Source organism: Heterodontus francisci, chromosome 1 (genome assembly GCF_036365525.1).
Source record: "Heterodontus francisci isolate sHetFra1 chromosome 1, sHetFra1.hap1, whole genome shotgun sequence".
Classification (NCBI taxonomy): Eukaryota; Metazoa; Chordata; class Chondrichthyes; order Heterodontiformes; family Heterodontidae; genus Heterodontus; species Heterodontus francisci.
The window spans coordinates 153977414-154001474 of record NC_090371.1 but is presented as its reverse complement, the minus strand read 5'-3'; positions in this window follow the sequence as shown (position 1 = coordinate 154001474).

Genomic DNA, 24061 nt, shown 5'->3' with positions numbered 1-24061 from the left:
GTTTTAAGCCACAAATAGAAAAGCCACAAATAAGTCACATAGAGCCTTTAGAAAATGATTAAAAAAAAATAGAAAATAGAAGTAGAAAAGTCATAATAAACAAAGTGCTGAAGGCACACACAGTGCTGAACAAAGTTAAATGTAGAGCAGAAAGCAAAAGAGCAACAGAAGGATGGATATCAAATTTCCCAGCATGAACTGGGGAGGTCATTGATATCCTATCTGAGGAGTTTAAACTTTTTAAAAAAGAATGCAGTTATGCTTCATAGATCAAGCGGTTGCAGAACCAGATAAGCAGGCTGTGAAAATACTGATAACAGTTGGAAATGAAGAGTTACACAGAATTAATACCTCTGGCTTATCTGAAGAGGACTAGAAAGTTCCCGTAAAGATATGGAAAATGCTAGAAGATCAGCTTTGGACAAGAGTGAATTTTAGAATTCATTGCCTGGAATTGATGTCTTACAGGCAACAGCCACAGGAATCAATAGATCAATTTGTCAGTAAGGGCAACAGAAGCTGAGCTGTTGGAGTGAATAATGGAACTGATGATTGTCTCAACACCTATTGAAACATTTCAAAAAGATCTCTTGGGGAAAAAGAAAGGTCACAGCATTGATGCGCTGCTAGAAGTTGGCAGGAAATACAAAGCCATGGTAGCTGGACAACAGCATCTACAAGTACTAGATGCAGCCAACAATATTGGCACAGTAATCAGGTCACAAAAAGCAAGCAAGCTGTGTGGTTAGTGTGGTTTGTCCCACTCACTGTGAAGTTGTCCTGCATTTAAAGGCGTGCGGTGCAAAAGGACACTTGGCCCATCTATACAAGAAATCTGGCTGTAAAGACGCAGCCAGAAGTCACAATAGGACGCAAGCAAACAGAAGATAATTATAAAAATTCGCATTTGGATCCAAAAGTTTATCCTCAGCACAATCCAGTTACTCAAAACATAAAGCGTAAAACACTTGCTCTGGTGTTAGGGATCACAAGGTTCCACAACTACCTGTTTGGTAAGCAGTTCATTGTGGAAACCGCCCACAAACCACTGGAGATGATCTGGTGTAAACCATTGACAAGTGCACCATCTCGACTACAGCAACTTTTGGTGAAAATACAGGGGTACGACTTCGACATCTACAAACCGGGTACCAAAATGGTCACCTCAGATATACTGAGCAGTTTGTCAAATCTGAATAAGAATGAAGAAGTCCCACTTGATTTACAAGTAGACAGCATGGACATTGAGATGAAAGATGTGCTCAAAATCAATTTATTGCATTTTGGTCAGCACAAATGTGACCAACTGCAATCAGAAACAGCCAATGACCCACAACTGAAAGCACTGTGGAGAGTCATCATAGAAGGATGGCCTGATACGATAAAAGAGGTGGCAGAAGCCCTCAGATGCTTTTGGCCTTATAGAGATGAACTCAGTACCTCGAGAAGCATCACCTTCAAAGGAGAACAAGTGGTTGTGTCCAAATCTCTCTGAAAGGACATCTTGTCACAACTTCACCAAGGCCATATGGCTGTAGAGCTAATGAAATGACTGGCACAAGACACTGTTTATTGGCCAGGGATCAACGGTGACATCAAAAAGTTAGTGAGGATGTGCGAGCCACCAGCCACAACATGTAAAGAACCTCTACACCCTCACGAGATTCCATCAGTCCCTTGGTCCAATATCGCCACTGATCTATTTACCATGAATGGAAATGACTTTATCTTAGTCACCGATTATTTCTCCAAATTTCCAATTGTCAGACAGGTAAAAGACACTTGAAGCATGGTTGTCGCAGATACATTGAGTGCCATATTCAGTCTGTTTTGTGCACCTGAAGAAATTATTTCTGACAATGGGCCACAGCATTCGGGAAGACCTTTCAGGGATATGTGTGCTAAATGGCACATAAACCATGTGACGTCCTCACCACATTACCCTAGATCCAAAGGTCTTGCCGAGCGAATGGTTCGCACAGTTAAATCGCTTATCCTGAAGTGCAGGAAAAAAACAAGATTTTCGTGTTGCCATGTTACACCTCAGAGCTACACCTATAGATATGGGCTTACCGTCACCAGAAGACAAGTGAAAATGACTCTGCAAAGCCGTCATCTGTTCAAATCCTCTGAGATGCAGGAGAAACTGCTCGAAAAACAAGGGAGAATGAAGATGGTGCAGGACCGACACGCAGGGGCAGAACTACCTCGGCTACACGTAGGACAAAAGGTCAGCGTCATACACCCCACAAAGAGAATATGCTTACCCGCAGAGGTATCTACAGTATGCAGTCAGCCTAGGCCCTCCGAGATTACAACATCTAACAGAGCAGTGTTGAGGAGGAACTGAAGCCGGTTAAGAGAAGTGTGCAATACTCTAATTGCACACAGTGGACTCAGAGGCACACACTCCAATGACGAGGGTGTGATGGAACAACAGGACAACAACCAACACATTGACAACACGTCTGCAAGACAAGAACAGCCAAAGGTAAAATTCACATCCCAGAAGATATACCGTAACAAGATCTGTAAGAGTTGTCAAACCACCAAAATGATATATGGACTCTTAAGCTTCTGCATTCGTACATCTCACAATCCTTATCTTTATACTAGTAAATTTTATAATCTCTATCCCTGTATAACTAATTTTGATATTATCCAATTTCATGTGCTTTTACTTGTAGCACACGAGTCTTATCTTTGGAAAGAAAGGGTTGTTGTATGATCGCCTTAAGAGTGATGTCCCTTTAAGAACTCAGTATGCTAATGAGCTAAGTACCAGGATGCAGTCATGTGACTAGAAGCCACAGTCACTCTGCACAGAAACCCCTAAACAAATGTTCTATATATAGTTTGCTCTGTATTGCATGTACTAGTTTAGTTGTTAATAAACCTTCTAGAGATCTTCAAGGAACTGGAATTCACATGCCTTATTGCTTGAGATAACACAAAGAAGCACATGACAACCAGGACCACTCAGCCCTAAACCTCATTACAGCCATGGTCCAAACAAGGACAAAAGAGCTGAATTCCAGAGGTATGGGAAGAATGACTGCCATTGACATCAAAGCAACATTTGACCCAAATGTGGCATCAAGGAGCCGGAGCAAAATTGAAGCCAATGGGAATCAGGGGAAAGCTCTCCACTGTTCTACCTAGGACAAAGGAAGATGGTTGTGACTGTTGGAGGCCAATCATCTCAGCCCAGGACATCGTTGCAGGAGTTCCTCAGGGTAGTGTCCTAGGCCCAACCATCTTCAGCTGCTTCATCAATGACCTTCCTTCCAACATAAGCTCAGAAGTGGGGTTGCTCACTGATGATTGCACAGAGTTCAATACCATTCACAACTCCTCAGATACTGAAGCAGTCTGTGTCAAAATACAGCAGGACCTGGACAACATTCAGGATTGGGCTGATATGTGGCAAATGGCATTCGTGCCACACAAGTGCCAGGCAATGACCATCTCTATCAAGAGAGAATCTAACCATCTCTGCTTGACATTCAATGGCATTTCCATTGCTGAATTCCCCACTGACCAGAAACCTAACTGGACCAGCTATATAAATACAGTGGCTACAAGTGCAGGTCAGAGGCAGGGAATTCTGTGACCATTAACTCACCTCCTGGATCCCCAAAGCCTCTTCACTATCTACAAGGCTCAAGTCAGGAGTGTGATGGAATATTCTCCACTTGCCTAGATGGATGCAGCTGCAACAACACTTAAGAAGCTCGATGCCATCCAAGACAAAGCAGCCCACTTAATCGGCACCCCATCCAGAACCTTGAACATTCACTCCCTCCATCACTGGGACACAATGGTAGCAGTGTGTACCACTTATAAGATGCACAGCAGCAACTTGCCAAGGCTCCTCTGACAGCACCTACCAAACCCATCATATCTACCACCTAAAAGGACTAGGGCAGCAGATGCATGGGAATGCCATTAGCTGCAAGTTCCCCTCCAAGTCACACACCATCCTGACTTGGAACTATATTGCCGTTCCTTCACTGTCGCTGGGTTAAAATCCTGGAACTCCCTCCCTAACAGCACTGTGGGTGTACGTACACCACACAGACTGCAGATGTTCAAGAAGGCAGCTCACCACCACCTTCTCAAAGGAAATTAGGGATGGGCAATAAATACTGGTCTTGCCAGTGATGCCCACATCCCAAGAACAAATAAAAAAAACTGTTAAAGGATACAGGAAGCCTTCCAGGGTGAAAAATATGGATGGGTGTCTACTCTGCAGGAAGTGTTGGCCAGCTTAGCAGTCCATTTCAATAGCTGACTGTATCTTTTGGATGTCCCTAGCAGTGTGTTAATAATTGCTGAAGTTCCCCCAGATAGGCAAGCTTGAAAACTATTGGGGGATAATTTTCCAATTACATGCTGGCAGTGGGGAATCCTGCCTGCTGGAGATGCATGTAAGAAAACTGCAGACAGTGTACTTGTCCGATATGCAATACCAGTGGGCAAAATTCCACACAGCCAGGGCTGGAGTTTATTGCACCGGCGGAGCTCTCAGCCCCAGGCCGAAAAGGCAATGGGAGTCTCGCCTCGGCTTTTTGGATGCCCTCCCGGCTCAATCTACTGGTGCTCAGGCAGTTAATGCCCAGCACCAGGGATGGGGATCCAAGAGCTGCTGGCCAATCAGAGGGTTGGCAGCCCAGAAGTATCGGCAGCACCACTGGGAGCGGTGGCTACTGCCAGTACTGCAAATGGCCTTGGATGCAGGCACAGCGCTGGAGCTCGGACCCAAGGGCAGTGAGGCATGGTTGCTGGGGCCAGACTGGCAGGCCCAAGTTGTGAGGGGGAGGGGTAGGTAGATGGGAATTTAATTCAGGGGAAGGGGTTCAGGGAGGTGTACTTTTCCTGGCAGGAACCCTCAGTGTGTCAGTGTGCCCATGGAGGAGGGACAACCCCCCTCACCAAGCCTGCAGGGAGGTTGCCTTGTTTTATTGGGCGACCTACCCACGTGGCAGATGCCCCCTCCTACCACTGGTTAAATCCCAATGGCAGCAGGAAGAGGCCCTTAAGTCGCCGCTAATAGGCCATCTAAGGGCCTCAAGTGGCCTCTGGGTGGGAAGGCGGTCTTTGGCCGATTCCACCCCAATAAATTTGCATTGCGATGGGGAGGTGAGGGGCCCTCTGCCCCCCCCACCTCCCGTCGCAATTCTATGGGTCAACCCGCCTCCGAACCAGTCTCTGGGAGGCCCCCAGTGTTTACTCAGTATTTTAACCCACTAGCCCAGATAAAAGCAAGCAGAATAACATGGACAATTTTTTAACTGAACACCAGAGGGCATGCAATACGCACAGCATACAGATCCTGACGCTTCTTTTAAAATGTTCATTTGTTTGTGTTGTTTTTGTTTCTGTGAAAGTGTTTTTAAAGCATCATTTTTGTTTTGTTCCTCATTAGCTTTCCTCAGGCTTATACAAAATGAACTGCCCCTAAGCCTCCATAAAGCTAGACATGGCTTAACAGAGGGGCAGAGTGGCATCCCAGGTAAATTTTCTCTTTCTCACGAGGCACTTTCCTTGTAGCGCTTGGGCAGCAATCATTTGCCAGGTGCTACAGAAAGGCAAAGAGGGCGCAGACCTGTTATGTCAGCTCTCATCCCTTCATTGATGCCCTGGAATTTCTGGGGCATCTTCAGAAGTTTTGATCTGGATGTTACATCTGCAGTAGTTCCAGGTGAAGCGTGCCATAGAAATAAGGTAAACAATAAATAGGTGTCTTTTATGAGGAACAGCTGAAGAAGTTGGCAGCTTGAGGGGCAAGGAAAAAGAGACCAGAAAGATAGGTGCTCATCTTCGCTTATGAGCCTTGGGCCTAGAAACCTTCAGCCTGCAGTTCTCTAACAAAAGCCAGAAGGTCCTGAGGCCAGTGATTTTTCAGCAGCCTATGGCTTCTTAAGGCTGCAAACCTGGTCTGATTTTTGGTCCAGCTGGGGGCAGGAGCGGGGTGGGCGGGTGCTGAATGTAGCAGCACCAGCTGGCATGACAGTTTCCCGTAATGACATGATGATGTAATGACGTATATAAACACCTCCTTGAACAGGCTATGCTTGGTATCCATTTTCTCTGCTAGTGCCACCTGAATATATTACAGAAAATGGTGATGTGAATGAGATAGAAAATCCGCAAATATAGGCAGCAAGCAGCAGCAGGGACTGCCGTGAATAAGATCAGCCAGCTCCTGGTGACCTACCAGCTTGATGGTGGAAATTTTGGCTGGGTGGTGCGAAGCCTGAGCCTCAAACTCAGTTGAATCGGTTGCTACAGGGTCCTAAGTGCATCAGATGCAAAGTTCTCATTTGGGTAAAAGAATATTTTCAATCACCAACTAGGTATCACTGTTACGGACAGCTGCAGTAAAGTGTTTACTGGGTTACTGTCAATTTGGAAACAGGACAAAATGGCTGCGTCCACGGGGTACATCAGAAGGCTAGGAATATATGAGAGGGCTCAAGAACCATTCAGTTTGTAGATTTAAAGAATGGACATGTTTTTCAAAGCTAATACCATTTTGGAACTTGACGGTGAAAGCAAAGAGATCAAGACTCAGAATAAGGCAATTCTTGAATGCAAGAAAGTAATTTTGTGGACAGAAACTATTTCAGATGTATATGGCATGCTAACAAACCTTCTTACTCCCAACAAGGCAAAAGATGTACCATTTAAAAATATCATCACCAAGTTGGAGGAACATTTCATCCCTCAGCTAATAGAGATAGCGGAAAGCTACAAATTTAGAACCAGAAATCAGAAAAGTAGTGAAACTGTTGCTGAGTACATTGTGGCACTGAAGAATTTATCACTACATTGCAACTTTGGCACATTGCTAGACGATGCATTATGAGACAGATTTGTGTGTGAATTGGTGGACAAAAGAACTCAAAGTTACACAAAATCTAACATTTGAGCTAGCATTTAAGATTGCTCTTTCTATGAAGATGGCATCAAAGAATGTTTGGGAATTTTGTCCTATGCCAGTGACTAGTACAGCTTCTGTCCTCTGTCAGAAGGCTTCCACCAAGCCTAAAGTGGAGAGGCCTAGTCAGAAGAGTGCTTGTGTTAGCAGTTTAGTGACTTATTGCTGCATTGCAATCACACGGCGCAGGCATGTCAGTACAGAAATGCCAAGTGCTTTAATTGCCAAAAGAAAGGCCACATTGCAATGGCTTGCCAAGCAAAGGCCAAAGCAAGAAAGGGAACTCATTCCAGGAGCATTGACAAAGGTTAAATTCACAATCTTGAAGTGAATCCAGAGTGCCTAAGTGAAGAGGAGCTAGGGCTGTACAGCATTTATGACACTAGAAATCACTCAAATGACAGAGACTTTTGTGAAAAGGTATTGGTAAGCCAATGGTACATCAACATATGCATTGTCACAGAATTGTATTTATTTTCTCCTCTGTTTGGAACAGTGTGTCTTTAAGACAGAGAGAGAAGGTTTTGGATTTCTGAGGCACAGTGTGCCAGCTGCACTTGCTCCTAGGACACAGCAGGACAGCGAGGTCACATGGTATAATGTTTCGTTTTGACTGTGTATGGAAAAACCATTAAAACCAGTTTTGAGATTCAACAGTGAAGCGTGCTACTGAAGAAAAGAACTGTCTATTTTTCTCAGCAAAAATTCAACAATGAGCTGCAGGTCAAGGTAATTGTTTAAGGAGGAAAAACCCTTTGAAGAGGTCATTTGTATTGCTGGAGTAAAGTTTTGACTGAGAGACTGTTGATTAGATTAGATTAGAGATGCAGCACTGAAACAGGCCCTTCGGCCCACCGAGTCTGTGCCGAACATCAACCACCCATTTATACTAATCCTACACTAATCCCATATTCCTACCACATCCCCACCTGTCCCTATATTTCCCTACCACCTACCTATACTAGTGACAATTTATAATGGCCAATTTACCTATCAACCTGCAAGTCTTTTGGCTTGTGGGAGGAAACCGGAGCACCCGGAGAAAACCCACGCAGACACAGGGAGAACTTGCAAACTCCACACAGGCAGTACCCAGAATTGAACCCGGGTCCCTGGAGCTGTGAGGCTGCGGTGCTAACCACTGCGCCACTGTGCTTTTAAGATCCGAGTGGACCCATTGCTACACTCCTTGTTTAAAGAACTATTTGATGCCTGCTGCAGCTGATGTGCTTCAAATGCCTATCAAGAGCAGACTGTTTCATCAAATCAGTGTGAAGACTTCGAGAGGCATTTGATTATTTTCACACTGGGATATCTCACCCATCAGGAACATAACCCACAAAGACTTACTTATTTATTCTGAAGAAACAACAGCTTTTTAAAAAAAAACACTGCTGTTAAAACTGGTTGACTATTGATTTTGAATGTAGGTGTGTGAATGGGGAAGTTAGATTAAAATAAGAAGTTGCAAGGTCTTTAGGCATAGGTTTACCTTAATAGTGTTTAAGATTTAGTTTTAATAAATAGTTAATTTGTGCTTGCCTAAAGATACCTGGTTTGGTCTGTTTTATTCTGAGGGTTACTAGAGGGTTTAATTTGGCTGTTTTGCTGGTTGGGTGGGAAAACTTTAATAATATGCTGCGACCTGTGGAGTGATGGGACTGAATTAACAGTTGCTCCTGCCTCAGTCATAACAACATTGATCCTTTTGCAGATTTCTCCATTATGACTAGAGACACATACCAAGAGAAAATTCTGTGATGTACCACTAACTAAGAACACAGTTCAGTTGAAAACTTATTCTGGTGGGGCGTTAGAAATGTGTAAACAAATGGAGTGCAATGTTCAATATAAGGGCAAGTCCCTCAAGTTACCCAGTGTTGTAGCAAGATATGTCAACAAACCAAAGTAAATGGGCAAAGACTGGCTATGTGGGCTGAAATTAGACATGAAGCATGTTTTCCAAGGTGAGATGACCAAGAAGCTCAATCAGCTATTGAATACTTACAACAACATTTTCGACGACCGCTATGAAGGCGTAATCGGTATGCAAGTGCACATCCGAATCAGCCCTGATGCAAAACCAGTATATTACAAGGCTAGGCTGGTTTCTTATGCTCTCAAAACCCAGGCTGAAGAGGAGCTAAAGAAGCTAGAGAGGAACGGAGTGCTAGTGAAAACTGATCACAGTGACTGGGCTACCCCTATCGTAGTCATACTCAAGTCAGACAAAACATTAAGACTGTGCGGGGACTAGAAAGACACAATCAACCAAGCAGTGGATGGTGAATAGCATCCACTTCTGACCTCTCAAGATTCGTATGCAGAGTTAGCAGGATCCAAGCTATTCACAAAGTTGGATTTATATTTTTCTTATGCTCAGTTCAATGTGGATCTAGAGAGTCAGCAATATCTCACGATAAACACACAGGGATTATACTCCTACATGAAGCTGTCCCATAGTGTGAAGTCTTCTTCAAAAATTTTCCAAACTACAAAGGATAAGATTTTGCAAGGAGTACCACATTGCTTGTATAATCAGGATGATGTGTTGATCACAACTGCAACAGAGGAAGAGAATCTTCAACTGTTGGGATGAAGAGTTAAAAAAGTTCAATGATCACAATGTGTAGCTGAAAAAGAGCAAGTGTGTTTTCATGCAATCTGAGGTCGTGTTCCTTAGCCTGATGATCAATGAAAAGAGGCTACACCCAGTGAAAGAGAAGATGGAGGCTATAGTCAATGTCTCAAAGCCAAAAGATGTGTCTGAGCTTAAATCTTTTCTAGGTATTGTCTAATACCACTCATGATTTCTGCCTGGATTTTGCAATGGTGCTAGCTCCACAACATGAGTTGTTGAAGAAAGATGTGAAATGGAATGGTTTAAAGCACAACAAGATGCTTATGATGCATGTAAGAGAGGCTTGACCAGTGATACATAACTTGTTCATTATGCCACAGATCATGACCTGAAGCTACCATGTGACACTTGAAACTATGGAGTTGGAGCAGTGATCAATCATGTCGTGGATGATGGTCAAGAGAAGCCCATAGCATTTGTGTCGCGCACCCTGACCAAGAGTGAACGCAGCTACATGCAGATAGAAAAGACATTGACGTAGTGGTAACGTCACTGGACTAGTAATCCAGAGACCCAGGCTAATACTCTGGGGATACGGGTTCAAATTCCACTGGTGGAATTTAAATTCAATTAATGAATGAAAATCTGGAATTGAAAGATAGTCAGCAATGTTGACCATGCAACTACTATTGATTGTTGCAAAAACTCATCTGGTTCACTAATGTCCTTTAGGAATGGAAATCTGCTGCCTGACCTGATCTGGCCTACATGTGACTCCAGACCAATAGCAATGTTGTTGACTCTTAATTGCCTCTGAAATGGCCTAGCAAGCCATTCAGTTGCACCAAATCACTACACACCTAGATACTGGAAACAACAATGGCAAACCTAGCCCTGTTGTCAAAAAGGAAATGGGGAGGGTACAGGCCCAACATGTTCCCTCTGGGGTAGTAGGTAGGAGCAACAAGCCCAGAGAACCAATGGTGACCAGAAACATTCAGGGTATAACGAGAAGGAAAAGAGAGGCTTTCAGCAAATACAAGGAGAGCAAATCAATGGAAGCATTAGTGGAATACAGGAACTGTAGGATGGAGCTTAAGAAAGCAATTAGGAGAGCAAAGAGGGGACATGAGAAAGCTCTGGCTGGTAAAAGTAGGGGAAATCCCAGGATATTCTATAAGTATATCAATGGGAAGAGGATAACCAGGGAAAGAGTAGTACCCATTAGGGACCAAAGGGGAAATCTGTGGTTGGAGCCAGAGGACATTGGTAGGGTGTTGAACGAATACTTCACATCTGTCTTCACCCAAGAGAATGAGGATGTAGATATGAAACTCAGAGAGAGACTGTGAGGTTCTTGAGCAAATTGTCATAGGGAGTGACAAGGTATTGGAGGTTTTGGCAGGCTTAAAAGTGGACAAATCTCCAGGTCCAGACGACTTAGTTTAGTTTTAGTTCAGAGATACAGCACTGAAACAGGCCCTTCAGCCCGCCAAGTCTGTGCCGACCATCAACCACCCATTTATACTAATCCTACACTAAATCCATATTCCTACCACATCCCCACCTGTCCCTATATTGCCCTACCACCTACCTATACTAAGGGCAATTTATAATGGCCAACTAACCTATCAACCAGCAAGTCTTTTGGCATGTGAGAGGAAACCGGAGCACCCGGAGGAAACCCACGCAGACACAGGGAGAACTTGCAAACTCCACACAGGCAGTACCCAGATTTGTGTCCCAGGATGCTGTGGGAGGTGAGGGTGGAGATTGCAGGGGCTCTGACCCAAATTTTTAATTCATCTCTGGCCACAGGGGAGGTGCCAGAGGACTGGAGAACAGCTAATGTGGTCCCATTATTTAAGAAAGGTTATAGAGATAAGCCAGGGAACTACAGACCAGTGAGTCTCATGTCAGTGGTCGGGAAACTATTGAAAATTCTGAAGGAGAGAATCTATCTCCACTTGGAGAGGCAAAATTTGATTAGGAATAGTCAGCATGGCTTTGTCAGAGGGAGGTCATGCCTAACAAATTTGATTGAATATTTTGAGCATGTGACCAGGTGTGTAGATGAGGGTAGTGCAGTTGGTGTAGTTTACATGGATTTCAGCAAAGCCTTTGACAAGGTCCCACATGGGAGACTTATCAAGAAAGCAAATGCACCTGGGATACAGGGTAACTTGATGAGGTGGATTCAAAATTGGCTTAGCTGTAGGAGACAGAGTGATGACAGACGGCTGTTTTAGTGACTGGAAGCCAGTGTCCAGTGGCGTACCACAGGGATCTATGCTGGGTCCCCTATTGTTTGTCATTTATATAAACAACATAGAAGACTATGTGGGGGGGTAGGATCAGTAAGTTCGCGGATGACACAAAGATTGGCCGAGTGGTTAACAGGGAGGTTGAGTGTCTTGGGTTACAGGAAGATATAGACGGGATGGTCAAAAGGGCAGAAAAGTGGAAGATGGAATTTAACCCTGAAAAGTGTGAGGTGATACACTTTGGAAGGAGTAATGTGACACGAAAGTATTCAATGAATGGCCTGACACTGGGAAGTTCCAAGGAACAAAGGGACCTTGTGGTGTTTGTCCAAAGATCTCTGAAGGCAGAAGGCAGGTTAATAGGATGGTGAAAAAGGCATATGGGACACTTGCCTTTATCAATCGAGGCATAGATTACAAAAGCAGGGAGGTCATGTTGGAGTTGTACAGAACTTTGGTAAGGCCACAGCTGGAGTACTGTGTGCAATTCTGGTGGCCACATTATAGGAAGGTTGTGATTGCACTGGAGGGGGTGCAGAGGCTATTCACCAGGATGTTGCCTGGGATGGAATATTTCAGCTATGAAGAGAGGATGGATAGGCTTGGGTTGTTTTCACTGGATCAGAGAAGACTAAGGGGTGACCTGATTGAGCTGTACAAGATTATGAGGGGCATGGACAGGGTGGATAGGGAGCAGCTGTTCCCCTTAATTGAAGGGTCAGTTATGAGGGGTCACAAGTTTAAGGTGAGGAGCAGGAGGTTTAAGGGGTATTTGAGGAAGAACATTTTTACCCAGAGGGTGGTGACGGTCTGGAATGCACTGCCTGGGAGGGTGGTAGAGGTGGGTTGCCTCACATCCTTTAAAAAGTACCTGGATGAGCACTTGGCACGTCATAACATTTAAGGCTATGGGCCAAGTGCTGGCAAATGGGATTAGGTAGACAGGTCAGGTGTCTTTAATGCATCGGTGCAGACTCGATGGGCCGAAGGGCCTCTTCTGCACTGTTTATTCTGTGATTCTGTGACCATGCAAAGTCCTCGTTACTAATATCTGGGGGCTTGTGCATGGAAACATACCTTATAACCAATGTTCCAGACACCACCATCACCATACCCGGGTATGTCTTGTCCCACCAGCAGGACAGACCAACATGGGTGGCAGCACAGTGGTATACAGTCAAGAGGGAGTTGCTCTTGCACTCATTCATTCCTGGTCCTATGAGGTCTCATGGCATCAGGTCAAGGAAACCTCCTGCTGATTACCACCTACCGCCCTCTCTCAGCTGATGAATCAGTACTCCTTCATGGTGAACACAACTTGGAATAAGCACTGATGGTGGAAAAGGCACAAAATGTACTCTGGGTGGGGGACTCCAATGTCCATCACCAAGAGTGACTCAGTAGCACCACTACTGACTGAGCAGGCCAAGTCCTGAAGGACATATCTGACAGATTGGGCCTGTGGTGGGTGGTGAATGAACCAACAAGAGTGTCGTGCTGGGCCCCCACCTGCCAAGGATGAGGCACATGGATTTTGTCATGAACATGGATTTTAAATTGTTACTGGAGTGAAGAAAGGACTAGTTAAACAGATCAGCCGTGGCTGGAGAGACATTTTCATATTAACAGACAGTGTTTGGAAGGACAAAGCAGCCATTCCCTGACACATTCAACCCACAATGGACTTTTGATCACCAGACATTGAAGGTGGGGGAGCTTGCATTCCAGGTTGACTGCTAAGATGACCGAATACATTAATGGACATGGTCAAACCAGCTAGTCACATGACTAACCTCCTGGGCAACCTGAGTTTTTTGAATTTGTACAAACAGTTTGGGCAAAAAAGCAGAGAGAATATCTTTTCTGGCTGGCTTGCCGCAGACTCTCCTGTCTGTCTGCTCCCATCTCTTTCTCACAAGCCCCTGAATCCACTGAAGGCACATAATCCCAAGACAGAAAAGTCTCTTACAGTGAACAAGGTTTAAGAAGAATACTGGGCCCCAACGAAAAGCTAAATCTACTTACAATCAAGGACTCTACAGTGAGCTCAATGACCCATAATAAAAACTCTTCAGATATTGCCTCAAACTTTTCCACTTTATTTCCTCTGCTCTTTTCTGTCTCTATTTGCATGTGTGTATCACTCATGCATGCTAGCGTGGGCGTGTTGTGTATCAATAGGCATCAACTGAATTAGAGTTTAAGTTCAAGTTTAATAAATTTCAAATTTTCTTCTTTAAACCTAAGAAAGCTTTTTTGTGCTGGTTTCTTTGCTTTATAATTGGAAAGTGGTGAACAAGGATTCACCAAGGGGGAGCTAAGAACAGTGTGTTTAAAATTAAAATCCTGTTACAGTAAGACCAGGTGAAGGCTAAAAGGGAACCCTAGACCTCTCTCACCTGGTTGTAACAAGAGGGAAAAACCTACTAGACATGGCCCTCACCAATCTACCTGTTATAGGAACATAGGAGTCGGCCATTCAGCCCTTTGAGCCTGCTTTGCCATTCGATAAGATCATGGCTGATCTGGTTGTGGTCTTAACTCCACTTTCCTGTCTGCCCCCCATAACTCTTGACTCCCTTGTCTATCAAAAAGCCATCTAACTGAGCCTTGAATAAATTCAATGACCCAGACTCCACGGCTTTCTGGGGAAGAAAATTCTTCATCTCCATCTGAAAAGGGAGAACTTTTATTCTTAAACTGTGTCCCCTAGTTCTAGTCTCCACCACAAGAGGAAACATCCTCCTGGTATCCACTCTATCATGTCCTCTCAGGATCTTATATGTTCAATAAGATCACCTCTCATTCTTCCGAAACTCCAATTATATAGGCCTAACCTGTTCAACCTTTCTTCATAAGATAAGTCTTTTATCCCCGGAATTAGTCCAGTGAACCTTCTCTGAATTGCTTCTAATGCAATTATATCTTTTTTCAATTAAGGAGAACAAAACTGTACACAGTTCTCCAGATGTGGTCTCACCAAGGTCCTGTACAGCTGCAGTAAAACTTCCCTACTTTTATATTCCATTCCCCTGCAATAAACACCAACATTCCATTTGCCTTCCTAATCACTTGCTGTACCTACATAGTAACATTTTGTGATTCATGTACCAGGACACCCAGATCCCTCTGTACCACCAAGTTCTGCAATTTCTCTCCATTGAAATAGTATACAGCTTTTCTATTCTTCCTGCCACAATGGACACGTTCACATTTTCCCACATTATCTTCCATCTGCCAAATTTTTGCCCACCCATTTAACCCTATCTATGTCCCTTTGTAGACTCTTCACCCCCTCTTGACAGCTTAATTTTCTCCCTTTCTTGCTGTCATCAGTGAATTTAGTAACCAGACATTTGGTCCCTTCATCCAAGTCATTGATATAGATTGCAAACAGTTGAGGCCCCAGCACTGATCCCTGTGGCAATCCACTAGTTACAGCTTGCCAACTTGAAAAAGACCTATTTAACCCTACTTAATGCTTCCTGTTAGCTAACCTGACCTTTATCCATGCCCACATCCCATGAAATAAAAAAAAATTACCCACTACACCATGTGCTCTTATCTTGTGCAGTAATTTTTGATGTGGCACTTTATCAAATGCCTTTTGCAAATCCAAGTACACCACATCCACAGGTTCCCCTTTATCCATCTTACTTGTTAGTTCCTCGGTTAAACATGATTTCCCTTTCACAAAACCATGTTGACTCTGTCTGATCCCATTATGATTTTCTAAGTAACCTGCTTTAACCTCCTTAATAATGGATTCTAGCAATTTCCCTGTGACAGATGATAGGCTACCTGGCCTATAGTTTCCTGCTTTCTGTCTCCCTCCTTTCTTGAATAAAGGTGTTACATTTGCTATTTTCCAATCTGCTGGGACCCTTCGGAATCTAAGGAATTTTGGAATATTTATAGCCAAAGCGTCGACTGTCTCTGCAGCCGTTTCTTTTTAAGAACCTCGGATGCAAGCCATCTGGTCCTGGGGACTTGTCAACCGTTAGGTCTAATAGTTTTGTCGGCATCTTTTCCCTGGTGGTAGTGATTGTTTTAAGTTTCTCCTTCCCTTTCTCCTCTTGATTTTCAAGTATCTTTGGGAAGTTTTCTAAATCTTCTACAGTGAAGACAGACACAAAATGCCTGTTCAACGCCTCCGTCATTTCCTTGTTTTCCATTATCAATTCCCCAAACTCACTCTCTGGAGGACCTACACTAGCTTTTGTTACACTTTACCTATTTAAATACTTGTAGAAACTCTTACTATTTGTTTTTATATTACCAACTAGTTTACTCTCATATGCTTCTTTTTCCCTCTTTATTTTTTAATCATTCTTTGCTGGACTTATCTTCTGACCTACCACTAAACTTTGCAGACTTGTACAGTGTTTCTTTCAATTTGATACTATCTTAACTTCCTTATTTAGCCACGGATGATGCATCCTTCTCAAAGAGTCTTTCTTTCTCACTGGGATAAATCTTTGCTGAGAGTTATTAAATGTCTCCTGAAAAGTTTGCCACTGTATCTCAACTGTCTTACCTTTTCACCGATTTTCCCAGTTCACTTTAGCTAGCTCTGCCTTCATGCCCTTGTAATTGCCTTTATTTAGATTTAAGACAGTCGTCTTAGATCCACACTTCTCCCCTTCAAACTGAATGTGGAATTCTATCATGTTATGATTGCTGTCGCCGAGAGGCTTCTTTACCATGAGGTCATTGATTTATCCTGTCTCATTGCACATTACCAGGTCTAGAATAGCCGGTTCCCTGGTTGGCTCTAAAACGTACTGCTCTAAAGAAACTCTCCCGAATACACTCTATAAACTCATATTCCAGGCTACCTTTGCCGATCTGATTGGCCCTATCTACATCTAGATTAAAAAGTCCCCCATGACTATTGCGATACCTCTCTTACATGTCCCGTTTATTTCTTCCTGTTAACTATGTCCGACAGTGCAACTACTGTTAGGGGGCTTATAAACTACTCCCACAAGTGATCTCTTATCTTTCCTATTTCTTATCTCTACCCAAATCGATTCAATATCTTGCTTTTTCAAACTAAGGTTATCTCTCACTACTGTACTAATGACTACTGTAACAGAGCTACCCCAACAACCATTCATAGCTTCCAGTCTTTTGAAATGTCAAATACCCTTTAATATTCAGGTCCCAACCTTGGTCACCTTGCAACCATGTCTCTGTAATGGCTATCAAATCATACGTATTTATTTCTATCTATGCTAACGATTTGTTACAAATGCTGCATGCATTCAGATACAGAAGCTTTAACTCTGTCTTTTTACCATTTCTGCAATCTCTGGCCTTATCTGCAGGTGCACTCTTAAGTTTGTACGTTCTGTCCCTTCCTGCCACACTCTGGTTAACGTTACCCATGTTGCTACCCTGCACTATTGCCCTGTCCTTTCCCTTTTTTTACCACATCTTCTCTCACTTGATTCCTTACCCCCACTATTTAGTTTAAAGCCCTCTCTACTGCTGTAGTTATACAACTTGCCAGAACATTGGTCCCAGCGGGGTTCAGGTGGTCCCAACGGTGCATCTCCCACTTTCCCCAGTACTGGTGCCAGTGCCCCATGAATCGAAACCCATTTCTCCCACACCAGTCTTGAGCCATGCATTCATCCCTCTAATCTTATTTACCCTATGCCAATTTGCTCATGAGATTATTATCTTTGAGATTCTGCCTTTTAATTAAGCCTCTAGCTGCTCATGCTCCCTTTGCAGAATTTCTTTCTGAGTCCTATCTATGTCATTGGTACCCACAGGGACCATGACAACTGGATCCTGCCCCTCCCACTGCAAGTTCTTCTGTTGCAGATGCATCTGTCCATGACAGTATTGGTAGAAGTAAAAATGACATCCTGGCTTCACACTGAGGATACTGTCATGAAAACATGCTCTGTCGAATTATAATTTTTTTTAATCCACCGACTGGAAACCTGAATATTAAACTGGTGGAGACAAACCAAACTTCACAGACTGTATAGCCCTTTTATCTCTCCGGATCTAATTTTACCAATCTATCCTTCTCCACTCTGTAACCTATTTGTGTGCATGTGTTTGTATGTGTGAAAATTGGTGTGTATTTTATTGTTTTACTTAGATCGGTTTAAGTGCAATAAAGCTAACCTCACGAATTGAACACCCTGTCGTATTCCCCCCATGGCATCCTTCACATTCTCAGTCTTTGAAAATTAAAAATTGCTGCTGACTAGCCTGTTAATGATCTGTTCAATGATATCAACAGGTGACGCCTGACCTGTTTCCTCGCTGCCGGCGTCCCTTTAAAATTAGCGTTGTGTTCCGGAGGCAGTGGGTCCCAGTGCGACCTCCATGATTGTGATATTCAAATTGTGCTTGGCTCTGCACCTGCACTCAGTGGGCTTTAAAAATACAGCTACCAGTATTGAAAAGAGTTACGAACAGACATCATTGAATGGATGGACAGAATTTGACCAGTGTACAGATAAGGAACTGAAACAGTTTCACAATCATCACAATGAGTTGTCATGTGAACAGGGCTGCATTAGTTGGGGTCACAGAGTGGTGATACCTAGTTCTTTGAGTGATAGGATTCTGGCAGAGCTCCATACTGAACACACAGGAATAGTCAGTATGAAATCCATAGTTAGAGATTTTGTTTATTGGCATAGTCTAGACAGTGATCTAGAATCATTGGTTAGCGAATGTACTATCTGTCAAAACTGTTGAAATAAGCCGCCAAAGATTTCTTGGCAATCGTGGCCATGGCCAACTCGACCATTTCAAAGAGATCAAGTAGACTTTTGTGAGAAGGAAAATGACAATTTCTTAGTACTCATCGATAGCCATTCGAAGTGGATCAAAGTCAAGCACGTAGGCCAAAACACTAATGCTGAGCAAACAATAGACACCCTGCAGTCTATTTTTGCCCAACATGGTTTACCAGAGTAGTTGGTCTAGATGACAGGCCTCAATTTCATTCTGCTTTGTTCCAAATTTCATGAAGCAAAATGGTATCAAACATACCCTGACTCCTCCTTGCCATCCGGCACCAAATGGAGCAGCTGAAAGATCCATTAGGATAGTTAAAGAAGCACTCAAGAAACAAGTGCTGCATGAGTGTTCAAATTTCAGTATGAAACAGCAGTTGGCTAATTTCCTGCTGAGGTATAGGACAAGCCCACACTACACTGTAGGGTATGCACCTGCTGAGCTTTTGATGAAGGGACAGTCAAGGACATGATTGATCCTGGTCCTACCAAACTTGACTTCTAAATTGAACACAAACATTTCAGTCAAAAACATCAGTATGACACAAACAAGAGAGATTGCAGCTTCAGGCAAAAGAAGCATGTTCGTGTTCTGAGTCCTCCTCACAATTCACACATGTGGGATGTGGGAAATGTAGTGGAAGTGTGTGGAACCAAAAGATACTTGGCTGATATTGATGGAAAAAGTAAAACTGTTCATGTGGATCACATGATTCCAGCAAGGGATGAACCAAAACATGATCACAGTCTGTTTGATCACAAGCTCATGCCAGGGTTTGAATCAGTTCAGACTTCAGTTTCTGAAGTACCAATTTCCAAGATAGAAACAAGATCTTCTTTAATTACTGAAACAAAACCAAGCATGGAAAACATAGGAACATAGGTACAGGAGTAGGCCATTCTGCCCATCAAACCTGCTCTGCCATTCAATTAGATCATGACTAATCATCTACCCCAATGCCACTTTCCTGCACTATCCCCATATTCCCTGATGTCGTTAGTATCCAGATATCAATCGATTTTTGTCTTGAACATGCTCAACGAGCTTCCACAGCCCTCTGGGATACAGAATTCCACTGATTCATCACCCTCTGAAGAAATTCCTGCTCATCTCAGCCTTAAATGGCCTACCCCTTATTCTGAGACTGCATCCCCTGGTTCTAGACTCACCTGTTGGAGGAAACATCCTACCTACATCCACCCTGTCACGCCCTGTAAGAGTTCTGTAAGTTTCAGTGAGATCACCTCTCATTCTTCGAAACTCTAAAGAATACAATTTCCTCAATCTCCCCTCATTCATGCAGATATGGTTCGTTGAAGAAACACAAAAAGAAAAATACTTTTCTTTTGAAAGGGAAAGCAGTGTAATGGATTTCAATATTATGCTAATGATTTAGTGATATCATGACATAATGATGTAAATAAACGCTTCCTTGAACTGGCCATGCTTGGCATCCATTTTATCTGCTAGTGCCACCCAAATATATTACACACAGCACTGTTCTCGCGACTGGTGAGTTTCATCAGGGAGGGAACAGCGACGGTCCCAGAAACCTGCCAATTCGGCAATAAGGCTAATTAAGCTAGTTAAGGAGCTTCATGACAGTTCATGGAGGGCCAGGTTGGGATTTTGCTGGGGATGCATGGGTTGCATGCTGGGTCAGGGGCAAGCCAGAATCCTGGAGGTGGCAACACAGCGGGGAGCCAGTCATGGTCACTTCTTGAAATTTAGTGTGCTCATAAAAGGGAGCACTGCTGAAAGGGGCACTCAGCCATTGGTACACAGGTGTCACTGGTTGTGCACAGTTTGCAGGGAAAGTGATCAGAACACACTGTGCAGTGGGTTGTCACACTGCTGGCATCGTAGGGGGATAAGAGGAGGAGGTAAGGCTTCCACATATTATTGGGAGTCTAGATGAGCACAAGGAAGGCAGCAGCTGGTGGCATTGAGGAACTTCCTGTGCAGAAGAACCAGAACCCTGGCATGAGGAGGGCAGAGAGGGACAAGGGGCAAGAAGTCAATAGAGGCCATAGGCCAACATAGGTTCTACTGCTGAAAACGGAGCAACCTGGAAATATTGGAGAACCAATGTTGCGGGAGACAAAACTTTTAAAGCAGAGAAAGCTGAGGGGGGACCTGATTGAGGTATACAAAAATTATGAGGGGCATAGATAGGGTAGATAGGAAGAAACCTTTTCCCTTGGCGGAGGGGTCAATAACCAGAGGGCATAGATTTAAGGTAAGGGGCAGGAGGTTTAGAGGGGATTTGAGGAAAGATTTTTTCACCCAGAGGGTGGTTGGAATCTGGAACACACTGCCTGAAGGGGTGGTAGAGGCAGATACCCTCACAACATTTAAGAAGTATTTAGATGAGCACTTGAAATCCCATAGCATACAAGGCTATGGGCCAAGTGCTGGAAAATGGGATTAGAATAGATAGGTGCTTGATAGCTGGCATGGACATGATGGGTCGAAGGGCCTGTTTCTTGCTGTATTACTCCATGACCACATGACTCTAGGAAGAAGGTCACAGAAACTTGTGCCCTCGTCACGGAAGACCTCACACCTGGCAGCACTGTTCACCATGCCCTTCCAGTACCCGTCAAAGTCACTGTGGCCTTGAACCTCCTCGCCACTGGCTTCTTCCAAGGACCAACTAAGGATCTTGGTGACATCAGGCAAACGGCTGCACATCACTGCATCTCGCAGGTCACTGATGCCCTTTTTTCAACAGTTGGACAGTACATTCAATTCAAGACAGATGGGGCCTTGCAGGCATAAAAGGCAGTGTGTTTTGCCTCCATCGCTGGATTTGTAATCAACTGCATCCATGTGACCATCAGGGCACTCAGCGTCTGGCCAGTGAGTTTCCTCAACAGGAAGAGCTTCCACTCCCTCAACATTCAACTGGTCTACGATCACAACAAGAGCTTCCTCTATGTGTGCACTCACTTTCCTGGCAACTGCCATGACTCCTTCATTTTCTGGCAGTCCAGGGTGCCACAGCTCTTCATTCCACCCCCCAAGCTCTGTGGATGGATACTAGGGGACAAAGGTTATCCCTTGAAGAGATGGCTGCTCACCCCTTTACAGGCCCCGAGATGGAGCCTCATAGGTGCTATAAGCCATCTACTCACAAAGGCCACCATCGAGCAGACCATCAGGCTTCTGAAGATGCAGTTCCTTTGCCTGGACCAGTCGGGTGGCACCCGCAGTACATTCTGAAAGGGTCTTGCATATTGTGGTGATTTGCTGCACTGTCCCCAACATGGCCCTCCAGAGAGGGTGTGGACCTTGAAGAGGGTGAGGTCCTGGAATGACACAGCTCATCCAAGGATGAGGAGGAGCAGGACATGGAAGAGGAGGAGGAGGAGGAGAAAGATGCAGAATACAGAAGTGCACAGGGAGGTGGCCAGGCCAGGCGCATGACTAGAGAATCTTGTCAGGATACCATCAATGCAGGGGTCATCTGATTCAGGCACGTTTCAGCTGAGCTCTTGTAATCCAGGGGACAGCATGGTCTGGGAAATCACTTTGATCTGCCTGTGAAAGCACTTCCACTGAAGATGCAGCCTTGAATAGATCCACTCTTACCGCCAATGAAGTATGCACAACTGCTCCAGAGGTTTCACTGCCTCCCCTTCAAGGACCTTTGCTCCCCTTTACTACCTCTTCCCTCTTTTCCTACCTCACCATTAAAGAATGGATGCTCACAAGTCCGGCATCATGTGTCAATATTTACATGGTGCTTGAAAAGACAAAAAGTGCACATTTACAGGTGAGGCAAACCCCCGTAAACTACTCAGTGCTCTGCCCGATGCGGTGGCCTCCATTTTCAGCCACTTCTATTTGGTGCTCCCCTTATGACCTTGGGATGAAGTGCAGGCAGCCTGTTCACTTGTCTCTGTTTGTGGCTGAGATGCCCATGGCAGGCGTCCTCAATGTGGACGTGCCAGAAAGGCACCTACAGGGGAACAAGGTGGCCGATGATGATGGCACACTGTAAGGGACTGCCTCAGCCCCTGGCTGGTGCTCTGGATGGCTGGAGGGGAGCAGCAGCTGGGGTGCAACTGGCATCAGCTCCAAAGATCTCTGTGCCATCAGCACCACTGACCGGTTGAGATTATGGAGTGTGACATTCATTCCAAGCATGTCAGTATGCTGCTCCTGTATCCACTTTGAGTGCTGCTACATATGGCTCTCCATGTGGTTTGCCACTGTCTCAGCCCATGACCGCACACTGCTCTGACATGTGGGAATACATCTGTTGCTGTTGGTCTAGGTAGAACCTTCTTTCTTGTGACTCCCAAGGTCCTGCATTTGTACCCAGCTGAACATGGCTGTGTCTGTTCTCCATCCTCCATGATGGACTGCCCACAGCTACACCTGCCTCTCTCACCTCCTTCTGCTCACTCATGTCATGGTCTTCATCCAGTGCCACCCTACTAATCATGCATGAGAATCCACCGACGTGACTGTATCTGAGCTGGTGAAGGGTGTGCCTGTAAGATGTGATAGTACTTGCTCTGATGTCTCTGCTGGCAGGGCTTGCCCTGATACAGAGACAAAAATCTGTCCTATCCCCTCAACATCTCCAGGACCTGTGGGTGACACCAGAAGCGATCATGAGAATTAGCCTTGGAGAGCAGAATCCTCTGCAATGCTGAGGCTTTCCTATTGAGTGCACTCCACCCCTTCATCTACAAATTACAACATCTTTTACCCCCTCCACTGGGAATGCCCATCTCATCTTCCTTGATTTGCTCCTAGGGAGCCACCCTGGCAATCTCTATAGCTCCCTCCTCCATGGTGATCACGATGTGGAAATGGGGCACCCTCCTCCTCCTCATTCTGAGGGATACCCTCCTCTTGTCGGCACCCTTTCTCAGGGGTTATGAGCCCTTTTCTCCTGCAAGGACAAAAGAGAGAGAGAAAAGGCGCCACTGGTCTCTATGGCCAATGCCATTGGCTCGTTGAGAAAGGAAGTTGCATGTATCAGTGCTGGCAGGTGCTCAGCAGCACCAGGGCTCTGTGCCTTGCTCAGGGGTCAGTAAGTACCCTTGGCACACATTCCTCCCATGTTCAGGAGCAGCATGTGCCTTCAGGCTCCTTAGCTGGAGTGTCTGCTGGAGGTTGAACACCAAGAGGCCTATCATGAGGGTCTGTCATTGCACTCACCTTTCCAGAGCGATCAAAGTCATTGAACTTTTTCCTGCACTGGACCCAGTTTCTCCTCACCATACTCTCTCTGCTCACGGTCTCGGCAACCTCGATCCATGCCTGCTTGGTTAGGGAAAGAGGATCTCAGTCCTCTCCATCTCTGCCTCAGGGAGGACGTCCAGGTCAGCATCCGCAAAGCGAGGGGTAGCCCAGCCCCACCTTTCAGCCCTCTGGCTTTCCTGTTCCATGACTGCTGCTGCAATTCATGGAGTTAAATGGCAGCCACAGTAATGGCTGCTGTGTTCTGTTTAAATCGGGACTGCACTCACTCAGTTCCATCTC